The sequence below is a fragment of the Penaeus monodon genome, chromosome 44, assembly GCF_015228065.2.
Source record: "Penaeus monodon isolate SGIC_2016 chromosome 44, NSTDA_Pmon_1, whole genome shotgun sequence".
Lineage (NCBI taxonomy): Eukaryota > Metazoa > Arthropoda > Malacostraca > Decapoda > Penaeidae > Penaeus > Penaeus monodon.
In genome coordinates, this window is record NC_051429.1 from 312,173 (window position 1) to 325,099 (window position 12,927).

A 12,927-nucleotide genomic window follows, 5' to 3' on the forward strand; every position below is an offset into this window, starting at 1 on the left:
TTCACGTTCATGTGATACTGCAGATGGTAACTAGGCGCATCGTATACTCTTTTTATAATAATTATAGCCTCATGTATACATGGAGGGGGATACCGTTTCCTTCTGTGAAGCTCATTACGTACCTCCATATCCTCTATATATGGGTGGGATACCGTATGGTAATCTGTAGCAAGTCATTGTGCATGTGCTGGAGTTGTCAGAGTGTGTGTCCATGTAGCACTGCTTGGTACAGAGGCTTGACTGAAATGAATGTATACACTTTTAATCAATCTGATGGCAGGTAGTAGTATTACTATAGGAGTGATACGTCCCCACTTGGCAATCCCAAATGAACTGCGCATTGTATAGGATGTTCATCGTCTATATTTTACTACCACAAGCGAGGGAGGCATACTACAAGGCCTACCGCTACAATGATCTCTCTCTTTCTGCCACGTCTCCTCATGCTCTACATTCACACATCTCTTTGTCGTAGCAGGTCTGGACCATCACTGCAGGAGCGGTCGGCTATCTTACACCACTGTACAGAGTAGTCAAACTACTCCAGTCATCCTTTTTCGACTGGTGCTTGCTTCGGTATCAGAGCCATGGTGATTTGAAAGAAGAGTCGTTAGTCAACTGCCGGAACGAAGGTTTCGTACTCCAGTCTGGTTGCCGACGCAAGTTTTGCAACCGAGGAACCAACAACTGTCTCTTCCCTCGCAGGCTCCAAGCACCTCCATTGTGCCGCCGAGGAGGTCGGAGGGACGTGGTGAGGCGCTGCTCGCCGGGGGCGCTGACCCCCAACGCCCGGGATGTTGGACGTTTTGGTAAGGCGGAAGGAAGCCGAGGACGGCAGTAGTATTATTATCATTATTTTTGATGTTGTTATCATTATTATTGTTGTTGTTGTTATTATTTATTTTTATTGTTATAATTTCCATTTTATTATCATACTTATCATTATTATTATTATTATCATTATTATTACAATCATTATTGTTGTAAGCATTGTTGTTTTTATTATTAGTAGTATTTAGTAGTAGTTATTACTTATTTCATATTATTGTTGATTATTATCATTCTTTTTAATAACCATTGGTTGACGTCTTTTTATCATTCATGGACACCGTCATATATATCTGGTGCCGATATTAGTATTTATATTTTCATCTCTGATATTAAAACCTTTTCTCATTTTTTATCATAAAATACCAGTTGATTTATAATGAAATGAATTATTAACTTTAATGTATAAATTTGAGTATCATTGTTACTCTCTTTTATTAGTATCATTAAGGTTGTCATTATTTTTACTAGCTTCAAAGCTTTATTATTATTATTATTATTATTCATATTATTATTTATTATTATTATTTTGTTTTATTGTTGTTGTTATTCTTGCATCATTATATTATGTCATCATCATCCCGTCATCCTCATCATTATTGTTATTATTCTAATTATTATCATCATTAATAGTAGTAGTTAGTATCATTATCATTACGATGATGAGGAGGAGGAATGTTTGTTTGTGTCAATATATATTCTGTTTTATCGTTTATATTTACAGATCTTGGTTCAGGATCTCCTCTCCTCCTCCCCTTCTCTCTGTCCTCCTCTGGTTCTCCTCTCCTTTCCAATTCTTTCTCTCTCCTTTCCTCTTCCTATTCCTCATCTCAGTGTCTCGCTTCTTCCTCATTCTGCCCTCCTCCTCTTGTTTCCTCTCTCGCTTCCTCCTTTTCTTTCTCTCGTCTTCCCTCTCTTTTCCACGCTCCCGTTTCTTTATTTCTTTCTCTCCTCACATTTTCTATTTCTTTTCCTCTCTACCCTCCTTTCTCCTTGTCCAGTGTCTCTCATTTTCCTATTTATTTCTCCCATTATCTTACCTTTACTTCGTTCTTCTCATTCTCTTTCCTCTTATCTTCCCCCCTCTCCACTCTTATTAATATCTCTCTCTTCCCCTTTCTCTATTCTTTCTCTTCATTTCCAGTCTTTACCTCCTCTCCCTACCTTACATTCCCCTCCTCTTTTCTCTCTTTTTTCTTCCTCCCTTCGCCAGTCTTTCTTCTTCCTCTTTTCTCTCTCCTCCTCCCTTCCTATATCTCTCCTTTTCCTTTTTCTCTCTTTCATCTCTCCTTTTTTTCTTCCTCCTTCATTCCCTTCTGTTTCTCTTCCTTCTCCTTTCACTCTCTTCTTTCCTCCTCTCGCTCTTCTCTTTCTGTCTCTCATCCTTTCTTTTCCCTTATATTCCCTCCCCCTTATCTCTTGTTCATCTCTCTCTCCCTTTTCTTTGTTTCCCTCTTCCTCTTACCTGTCTTTATCCTTTTCCCCCCTTTATCTCATTTTACTCTCCCATTCTTTGTTCATTTCCTTTATACTTCCTTTTCCCTTTCTTTCCTCTCCTCATTGGTCTCTACTTTTATTCCTACTCTCCTTTCTCCCTCTTCTCATCTTCATCCCCTCTCTCTTACATCTCTTCTCTCTCTTTCTCCTTTCTCTTTATTTCCTCTTCCTCCCTTTTTCCGCTCTTTCTTTTTTTTATGTTCCTTCCTCACATCACCCTCTCCTCTCTCCTCTTTCTCCTGTCCTTTCTTCTCACTCCTTTTTCTACTTACCTGTCCTCCTTCTTTCCCCCTTTCTTCCTTCTGTTCTTCTCTCGCTCCTCTGCCTCTCTCTTTTCCTTCCTCTCTTTCTCCTCTTCTCTTCTTCATTATCTCTTTTTCCGCCTTCTCTTCCCATTCCGCCTATCGTCCTCTCCCTTCCCTCTCAGTCTCTTTTTAATTTTCCTCGCTTTTCCTTATTCTTCTCTTCGCCATTTCTTTCTCTTTCCTCTTCCTGTCTTTCACTCTTCTCTCCTACTACACTTCTTTCTTCTGCCCCTTTCCTTCTTTTTCCTCCCTCTACGGCTATTCTTTTTTATTCCTTCTCTTCCGCTCTTCCATATCCGCTCCTCATCCTTCCCATTCTTTCTATTTCCTCTTCCTTTATCTTTGTTTCCTCTTCCTTTCATTCCCCATGACCACAATTCCCATCCTCACTTTCACCTCCATTTCCATTATTGTTGTTGTTATATTTATTTTCATAGTATCATAATCCTCATCCCTTAAGACACACAACCAACTGACTTAAAATTTGCATTTTTTAAAATTCATTTCATTTGGCGATTTGTGGAACGAAAATTGGCTAATTGGTACCTGTCGCCATACTGCAGCGCTATTGGTGTGAAAAAGTGGTTTTCATGGCAATATTTTGCACATTAAGGGAACCTTGGGACTGTTTTCTTCACAGCCGGTGTTTTTTTTGGGCATGCTATCTGTGGTGAGAGCTTCTGTATTCTGTGCTTATCAATGTCTTTTTTCCTCAGTCAAAGCGCGGGTTTTTGTCGGGAGTTGCCATTTAGTCAATTTCCCGGAGCCGATGTTTGTTCCCGAGATATTTAGGACATAATTACTTAATGATGTGTGTGTGTGTGTGTGTGTTTTGTGTGTGTGTGTGTTTGTGGTGTGTGTGTGGTGTTTCCGAGCGGCCGTAGGCTTTACTTATTTTTTATCTAATGTTTAACATTCCACAATGAAATGGTAAACTGCCACCACTGACCTTTGAGGAGTGTCAGGTCTCCAATACTTGGCATTAATTGATATCAAGAGGAAAACTGAAAGATTGTTTTCACTTCATTATTTACTGACTTATTCAATATTGCCTTAATCTTGGGTTCTAGAATTTTCTAAGTTAAAACTTGGGAGATCTGTCTAATAATTGTTCGAGTAACTCACCGAGTAACAGGTTCAGATGTACCTAGTGTGGGGTCTGCTCTGAGACTGACGACTTTTCGTCACACATTTTGTCGCTCAGCCTGCTCTCATATCTTTCTCTTCTTTACATTGGTTCTTTTCCCATACACACTTCTTCATTGGTTATTTTCTTGTCCAATGAACATATTCCTATGGTAAAGACATGCCTACACTAACAACAGTACTCTGTTGTCCACGTTTTCCCACGTCTGATCCTGAGCCAGGTAAAAAGCTATTACTCCTGTGCACTTCGCCCGATAGGTCAATAGGATGCGAAACCACATATAAACAGAGGTTACGTCTGCCCACCATGTGGTGTACATCTGGATAAGACTCTCTTGGGTTACTTCATTTGTTTCAACATTTTACTTGTTAAGGAATAACCGAGGCGTTACACCACTTGTGTGTGTCTATGTGCGTGTGTGTGTGTTTTGTTGTGTGTTTGTGTGTGTGTGTGTGCATGTGTGTGTGTTTAAGTGTGTGTGTGTGTGTGTGTGTGTGTGTGTGTATTTGTGTGTGTGTGGAGTCTGTGTGTGCATCACCCTTGCCCACTTTCTCTCTACCCCGTGCCCCTTTCTGCCTGTCCTTTCTCTCTCTCTCTCTCTCTCTCTCTCTCTCTCTCTCCTCCTTTTTCTTTAATTTTCCCCAAAGTTCATGGCTCCCCTCGACCCGTGCACCGTCCCTCGCAAGGAGCGCACGGCTAGGCGGACCACGCGTCTAGAGCCATTGTTAGCGTCATCATTGCCTTTCGTTTTCAGTCGCTATATATATATATATATATATATATATATATATATATATATATATATATATATATATATATATATATATATTTTTTTGTGTGTGTGTGTGTGTTAAAATCAGTTCTTTTATTTGTCTATGCATGGTTTTACTAAAGATTCTTGTGTGTATTGCTTTTATATTATTTTATTGTAATTACATTTCAATTTATTATTATTTTATAATTTTATGATTATAAATGTTTGGTTTATGATTTAACCTTGGGCGGTCCCGTGAAAAAAGTAGTATGAAGGCCTTTAATAATTTCTTCCAACTTTCTTAAAGAACGAGTGGATACGGCGATTGGCTTTGTTGCATCGACGACATTGCCATAGAAAGGTTGCCAGATAGTCAGGCATTAGCCTCTGGATTTCGACTCTCTTTTATGCTCAGTTTTATTTGATAAATACACTTCTTTTCTCACAACGGACGCCAACCATATTGGGTCTGCCAATTTCTATTTCATGACGAGTAAGATTGAAACGAAAAAGAATAAGAGAGATTTTTGGTGTGAGTGAATCGCTCCAGTTGGATTCTTGGCTCTAGCATCCCTCGTGGTTTGACTGTTATTAATTTTATTATCGTAATTATCATTATTATTATTGTTTTATTACTGTTTCTATATTCACTGTTATTATGATTATTATTATATATTATTATTATTATTATTATTATAATATTATTATTATCATCATCATCATCATCATCATCATCATTTTATTATAATTATTGTTGTTGTTGCTGTTCTTATTATTATATTATAACTTTTATTTCACTATTATTGCTTTATTATCATTATTATTATTGTTATCATTTGTCATTCTTGTTTTGTTATCGCTGTATATTCTATTAGTTCTTTTTCCCCTCTCTTTCTTTCCGTCCTGTTTGTCCCTTCCCTTATCTCTACTCTTCTGTTTTCTATCCGCTTCCTCCTCCTCAATCTCCTTTTTCTCTCTTTTTTTCTCTCTTCCTCTATCTTTTTCATTTCTCTCTTTTCTCTAGCTTTCCTTCCGATCTTATCTCTTCCTTCTCTTCACTTCTTTTTCCTTCTCTCTCCTCCTACCTTTACTCTTCCCCTCCTCTTTCCCCCCACCTAATATCTCTTGTTCAACTCTCTCTCCTCTCTCTTTTATTTTTCGTCTCATTTTCTTATTTTCTAATTTCTCTCCATTTCTTCTCTTTACGGCTTCTCTTTCTCATTTAAATCTTTTTATTTCCCTACGGATTTCTTCATCGTATTCCGTTTTATATTACCTCTTTTTTCTCTTCTCCCTTTCCTAACTTTTTCTTTTTTCCCCTTCCTTCTTTTTCTCCCTCTTTCTCTACCTCTCTTTCTATCCACCCCTCTTCCTCTCTTCTTTCGTTCTTTCTTCTCTCTATCATTCTTTTCTTTCTCCGGTTTCTCCCATTCCCCTTTCCCTCATTACTCTTTTGTTTTTCCCTACTCTTTGCGTTCCTAGGTTCATTTTTCCTTCTTCTCTCTCATTCCTCTTTTCCGTTACTTTCTCTGTCTCTCTGTGATATTTCTTCCTCCCGTCCTCTACTTCTTCCCTCTGTTCTTTCTTTCTCCCTTCGCTCTTTCGTCTGTTTCCTCTTCCCACTCGTTTTCCCTCTGTTCTTAATTTCCTCATTTACTCTTTCCTCCCTTCCTCTTTCCTCCTTTCTTTCATTTGTATCCTTTTCTCCTATCGCTCTATCCTACCTTTGCTCTTTCCTCTGTCCTTCTTCACCCATCGCCTTTCCTATTTCTTCTTTTCTCCTTCGCTCTTTCTTCCTTCGCTCTTTCCTCCATCCTCTTTCCTCCTCTTAATCTTCCCTCCTTTACTCTTTTCCTCTGTCTTCTTTCCTACTTTAGCTCTTCTCTGTCTCCTTTCCCTTCACTTCGCTCCTCCTCTGTCTCTTTTTCCTACCTTCACTGTCCTCATTTCCCCTTTCTTGCCTTCACTTTTCCTACTTTTCACTCTTCCTCTCTTCCATTTTTCCTCTCACTCTATCCTCTATTCCGCTCTATCCTCCTTTACTGTTTCTTTCTCCTTCCATTCACTCTTTCCTCTGTCTCATTTTCCTCCCTTCGCTCTTCCCTACCTTCCTCTTTCCTCCCTTCACTCTTCCTCCCTTCACTATTTCATACCATCCCCTCATTCATCAGTTCGCTCTTTTCCTCTGTCTCTTTTCATCCCGTCACTCTTTCTCCCTTTATATCTTTCAACTCTTATTCTTTACTCCCTTCGCTCTTTCCTCTGTCTCTTTACTCCTTTCGCTCTTTGCTCTGTTCCTTTTCCTCCCTTGCTCTTTCCTCCTTCACTCTTTCCTCCCTCCACTTTTTCCTCCCTTCGCTCTTTCCTCCTTTCACTCTTCTCTCTTCACTCTTTCCTCCCTTCATATTTCCTACGTATCTTCCTTTCCTACTTTAGCTCGTTCCTCTGTACTCCCTTTCTGCCTTTCGCTCTTTCTCCCTTCACTCTTTCCCTCTGTCTCCTTTTCCTCTCTTCGCGCTTTCTTCCTTCACTATTTCCTCCCTTCATTTTTCCCTGTCAATCTTCCCTCTCTTCACAATTTCCTCTGTCTCTTTTCCTCCCTTCCATCTTTCCTCCCTTCGCACTTTCCTCCATTAATTGCTTTCCTTACTTTTGTATTTTTCATTTGCTCTTTACCCTGTATCATGTTACTTCCCTTTCTCTTTCATCTATCTTCTTCCTTCTGTCACTTTCCTCCCTTGCTCTTTATCCTTCACTCTTTTCCTGGACTTTGCTCTTCCTCCCTTCCCTCTTTCTGTCTCTTTTTTCTTCCCTTTCACTCTTTCCTCCTTCACTTTTCCTTCATTCCCTCTTTCATCCGGTTCCTTTTTCCCTTCGCTATGTCTCCATTCTCGCATTACCTCTCTTAATTTGTTCTTGCTTGCGCTATTTCTCTTTAAACTTTTTACTCTGACTACTTTTTTCCTCCTGTATACTCTTTTACTCTGTCTCCTTTTTTCCTCCTGTCTCTCTTTCCTCCCTTTTTTTTTTTCTCCTTTACTCTTCCTTCCTTCGCTATCCTCCTCTATCTTCTTTCTCCCTTTCATCTTTCCTCTGTCTCATTTTCCTCCTTTCACACTATTACTCGGTCTCTTTCTCCTTCGCTTTTTACTCTTTCGCTCTTACTCTGTCTCTTCTCCTCTTTAGCACTTTCCTTCCTTTGAATCCTTCCTCCCTTCGCTCTTTCCTCTGTTCTTCTTTTTCCTCCCTTTGCTCTTTCCTCTTTCATCCTTTCCCTCTTTCCTCCCTTCACTTTTTCCTCCTTTTGCTCTTCTCATCCCTTCGATCTTCCTCCTTTGACTCTTTACTCTATCATCTATACCTTTCCTTTTGTATTTTCTCCCTTTGCTCTTCTCCGTGTTTTTTCTTTTCCTCCCTTCTCTTTTTTCCTCCCTTCGCTTTACCTTCCTTTTTCTCTTTCCTTCCTCACTCTTTCCTCCGTCTTCTGTTTCCTCCTTGACTCTTTCATTTGTTCTTTCCCTCTTTCACTCTTTCTCCTTTGCTCTTTCTCCTTTGCTTTTTCCTCTTTATACTTCTTCTTCATTGTTCCTCTCCTTTCCTGATATTCTCTCTTTTTCCCTTCATTTCCTTCTCATTCTTCCCTCTTCCTTTCTTTTTTTCCTTCTTTCTTTTATTCTTCCTCTCCTTATCTTGTCTTCCTTTTTTCCTCTCCATATCCCTATCTTTGTTTTACATTATTATCTTCCCATTAGCCTAATTCCCATTCCTGATGCCCATCCTCGCCTTCACATCCATTTCCACCCTTTTTACACTTCCCCTCCACCATCAACACGACGCTGAATATAGCTTCTTCCTCCCTTCAGGCTCGACCCCCCCTGACCTTGGCAGACTCTAGGGTCAAAGGCCGTGGTGTCCTACAACGCAGAGACTGTGACACTGGTAAGGTGAACGGGATCTACGTCTCTTTATTACTGTCATTATTATCATATTATATCTTTTTATTCAGTATTTTTTTTTATCATTTTCGTTTAAAGTTTTGATAAGCATAACAACAAAAGGGTAATAGTAAGTATAAATAACATTATAATATTTATATAATTATATCATTACTATGGTTATATTACAGTAACACCATTACTTGAGTTCAACCACTAATGAAATTTGTTAGTAGTAGTAGTAGTACGATCATATTTACTATTATTATTATTTTTATTGTTGTTGTGCTGTTGTTGTTGTTGTGTTGTGTTGTTCGTGTTGTGGTGTTGTTGTTGTTGTTGTTGTTATTATTATTATTATTGTTATTAGTATTGTCATCATAATCGCACATCATCATCATCATCATCATCATCATCATCATCTATAATCATCATCATCATCATTCATCATCATCACCTTATTATTAATATACTATAATAACTCATGATCCTTTGAGAAACAAGCAATTGCTTTAAAAATGAGCATTTTTTGATTTTCGTTTCATTTGGCGATTTATGGAATGGAACATCTCGAGAAGAAACATTGGCTCGGGAATATGAACTAACTGGCACCTTCCGCCAAACTTCTGCCTTATTTATGAGGAAAACAATTGGTTTTCATGCAAGCATTTTGCATATTGATGGCACCTTGTGACTGCTCTGTTCACAGCCGATGGTGTTGTTGCTAATTAGTGGTCTGAGCTCCTTTGTTCTATGCTTATGAACGTCATTTTCTCAGTCTCCGGAGTTGCCATTTAGTCAATTTCCCAAAGCCGATGTTTGTTCCCGAGATATTTAGGACATAATTTCTCTCCTCTTGCTTTTCCTTTCTGTTTCTATCCTCTTCTCATTTCTTCTCTCCTTCCCTCTCTCCCTCCTTTCCGTAGTTTCTTTCATATCCTTCTTTTCCTTTCTCTCCTCTTCTTTTTATTCTCTCTATCTTCGTCCTCTTCCTCCATCTTTTTCTAATTCCTCCATCCCCTTCTTTCTTCCCTTCCTCCCTCTCTCCAATTTCTCTTCCTCACTTTCTCTCTTCCTTTCCGTAACTTTCTAGTTCTCTCTTCACTTCTCCCATTCCCCCATCTCTTATTCTTCTTTTCCTTGCGTCTATCACCCTTGCCCTCTTTCTCTCTATCCCGTTCCCTCTTCTGCCTGTCCTCCTTCTCTCCCCTCCTCCCTCTACCTCCCTTCCTCCCTTCCTCTCTCTCTCTCTCTCTCTCCTCTCTCTCTCCGTGCGCCGTCCCTTGCAAGGAGCGACGGCCATTGTCAGCGTCATCCTTGCCTTTCGTTTTCAATCGTTTTATATAGTTTTTATTTATTTATTATTATTATTATTTTTTGTGTGTGTGCGTGATTTTTTCTTTTTTTTTGTGTGTGTGTATGTTAAAATCGGTCCTTTTATTAGTTTATGCATGGTTGTACTAAAGATTATTGTGTCTATTGCTTTTATATTATTTTATTGTAATTACGTTTCAATCTATTATTTTTTTTTTTATTATGAATGCTTCATTTATGATTTAACCTTGGGTACTGCTGTGAAACAAAGCAGCATGAAGGCCTTTAATATTTTTCAACTTCTAAAGAACGAGTGGCTAAGGCGATTGGCTTTGTTGCATCGACGACATTGCCATAGAAATGTAGCCAGATAGTCAGTCAGGCATTAGCCTCTGGATTTCGACTCTCTTTTATACTCAGATTTATTTGATAAATGCACTTTTTCACACAACGGTAGCCAACCATATTGACTCTGCCAGTTTCTGTTTCATGACGAATAATATTGAAACGAAAGAGAATAAGAAAGATTTTGGTGTGTGATACATTCCAGTTGGAGGCTCGGCTTTGGCATCATTTGTGGTGTGACTGTTATTGCTATTATTTTCGCAATTATCAGTATTGTTTTATTACTATTTCTATTATCACTGTTATTATTATTATTATTATCATTTCATTTTATTAATCATGTATCATTATCATCATCCATCACTCATTATCATATTTTCAGTTGCTGTATTTATAATTTATTGTTCTTTTGCTGTTCTATCTTTCTTTCAAATCATTTTCCATTTCTATATTCTTACTTATATTTCACTTTTTGCATTTCTTATCATTACTTATTAATTGTCTTTCCATTTGTGAACTTCTTTTATTTTTTTTAATCGCTGTATATTTCTTTTTTCTTGTTTCTCTGTCTCTTTTCTCTTTCTTCCTTCTTCACTCCTTCCTCTTTTCTCCCTTCATTTATTCTTCTCATTTTCTATCCGCTTTCCCTTCCTTCTTTCATCTTTTCCTTTCTCTCTTCCTCTTCCTCTTTCTTCTCTTTTCCCTTCCTCTTTCCGTTCTTTTCTTTCCTTGTCTTCTTCTTTTCTTGCTCTCTCTTTCCTCTTTCCTCCATTCCTCTTTCTTTTTCTCCTTCTTCCTCACTTCCTCTCCTTTTCTCCCCTTTCTTCTTATCAACTTCTTTCCATCTCTTCCTTTCCTTTTCACTCTTCTACTTTCTTCTGCTTCCTTTCTCCTTCACTCTTTCCCTTCTACTTTCCCTTTTTTCCTCCTTTCCTTACTTTCCTCGTTTCATTTTCCTCCCTTCTCTTCTCTTTCCTGTCTCTTTCTCCTGTATTTCACTCTTTCTTTTCTACTCTTTCCTCCTTCCTTCTTCATTCGTCCTTTCTTCTCTTCCTCTCTTCATCCTTTCTCTGTCTCTTTTTCTCCCTTCACTCTTTCCCCTTCCTCCTTTCTCTTTTGCCTTCTTTGCCCTCTTGTCTTTCCTCTTTCTTTTCTTTTCTCTCTTTCTTCCCTTCACTTTCCTTCTTCTTCTCTTCCTTCCTCTTCGCTGTTTTCTTCCTTTCTCTTTCCTCCCTCGTTATTTTCTCTCCTTTTCCTCTTTTCCTCCCTTCGCTTGTTATCTTCCTCTTTCCTCTTTCCTCCTTTCTTTTCTTCCTTTCCTCTTTCCTCCCTTCTGCTTCTTTCCTCTTTCCCTTTTCCTCCTTTCATATTTCCTCTGTCTCTTTCTTCCTCCCATCATTATTCTTCATTTCCTCCTTCTCTCCCTTCACTCTTTCCTCTGTCTCTTTCTCCCCTTTCGCTCTTTCTCTGTCTCTTTTCTTCCCTTTATCTTTCTTCCTGGTCCTTCTTTCCTCACTTTCGCTCTTTCTCCCTTACTCTTTCCTTTTTTTCACTTCATTCCTCCTTTCTATTCTTTCCCTTACATTCGTTTTCTTCTTTCCTCAATTTACATCTTTCCTTTTCTCTTTTTCACTTTTTCCTCCTTCACATCTTTCCTCCATTTTCATCTTTCTTTCCTTCGTCTTTCCTCTTTTTTCTCTGTCTTTCTCTTTATTTTCCTCCCTTCACTCTTTCTCTGTGTCTCTTTCTTCTCTACTTCACTCATTTCCTCCCTTCGAATCTTTTCTTTCGCTCTTTCCTCTCTTCTTTCCCTTCTTCATCTTTCTCCTATTCACACATTTCTACCTTCCTCTTTTCCTCAATTCTTCTTTATCTCTTCGCTTTTCCTCCTTCACTCTTTTCTCCTTTGCTCTTTCCTTCTGTTCCATTTTCCTCCTTTCCTCTTGTCTCTACTTCTTTCTCCCTTTAGCTTTTCCTCTTTCTTTTCCTCCCTTCGCTCTTATCCTGTCTTTCTTCTCTTCCAAACTTTTCCTTATTTATCTCTTTTTCTTTCTGTCACTTTTCCTCCTTCACTTTTCTTTTTCTTTCTCTTTCCTTCTTTCTTCCTTTTCCTTCCTTTCTTTTCCTCTTTCTCTTTCCTCCCTCGCTCTTTCTTTCTCTTTTCTTTCTTTCCCTTTCCTCATTTCCTTTCTTCCTTTGTCTCCTCTCCTTCTTTACTCTTTCCTCCCTTCGCCCTTCCTCCTCTCCTTTTATCTCTTTCCTCTCTTTTCCTCCCTCACTCTTCTCTTTGTCTTTCCTCCCTTCCTCTTCCTCTGTCTTTCCTCCTCACTCTTCCCTGTCTCCTATTCTCCCTTCCCTTTCCTCTTGTTCCTCTTTCATCTTTCCTCGTCCTCTTTCCTCTTTCCTTCTCCCTTCTCTTTCCCTTTTCTCTTCCTCCTTCCTCTTTCCTCCTTTTGCTTTTTCCCTTCTTTTCCTCTTCTCCTTTTCCTCCTTCTCCTTATCTTTTCCTCTTTACTCTTTCCTCTACTTCTTTCTCCTTTCCTCTTTCCTCCCTCATTACTTTTTTTTTTTTTTCTTTTTTTATTTTTCTTTTATTTTATTATTTTTTTATTTTTATTTTTAATTTTTTTTTCTTTCTTTCTTTCTTCTATTGTTTCTTTTTCTCTATTCGTTTCTTTACAGTTAAACTCGTATATTTTAGTTTTAGGTTACATAATCCGCACATTTTTTTATCTTTTATTGTTTTATTATTATTATGACCATTTTATATATTTAATATTATATATAATTAACTGATCTTTT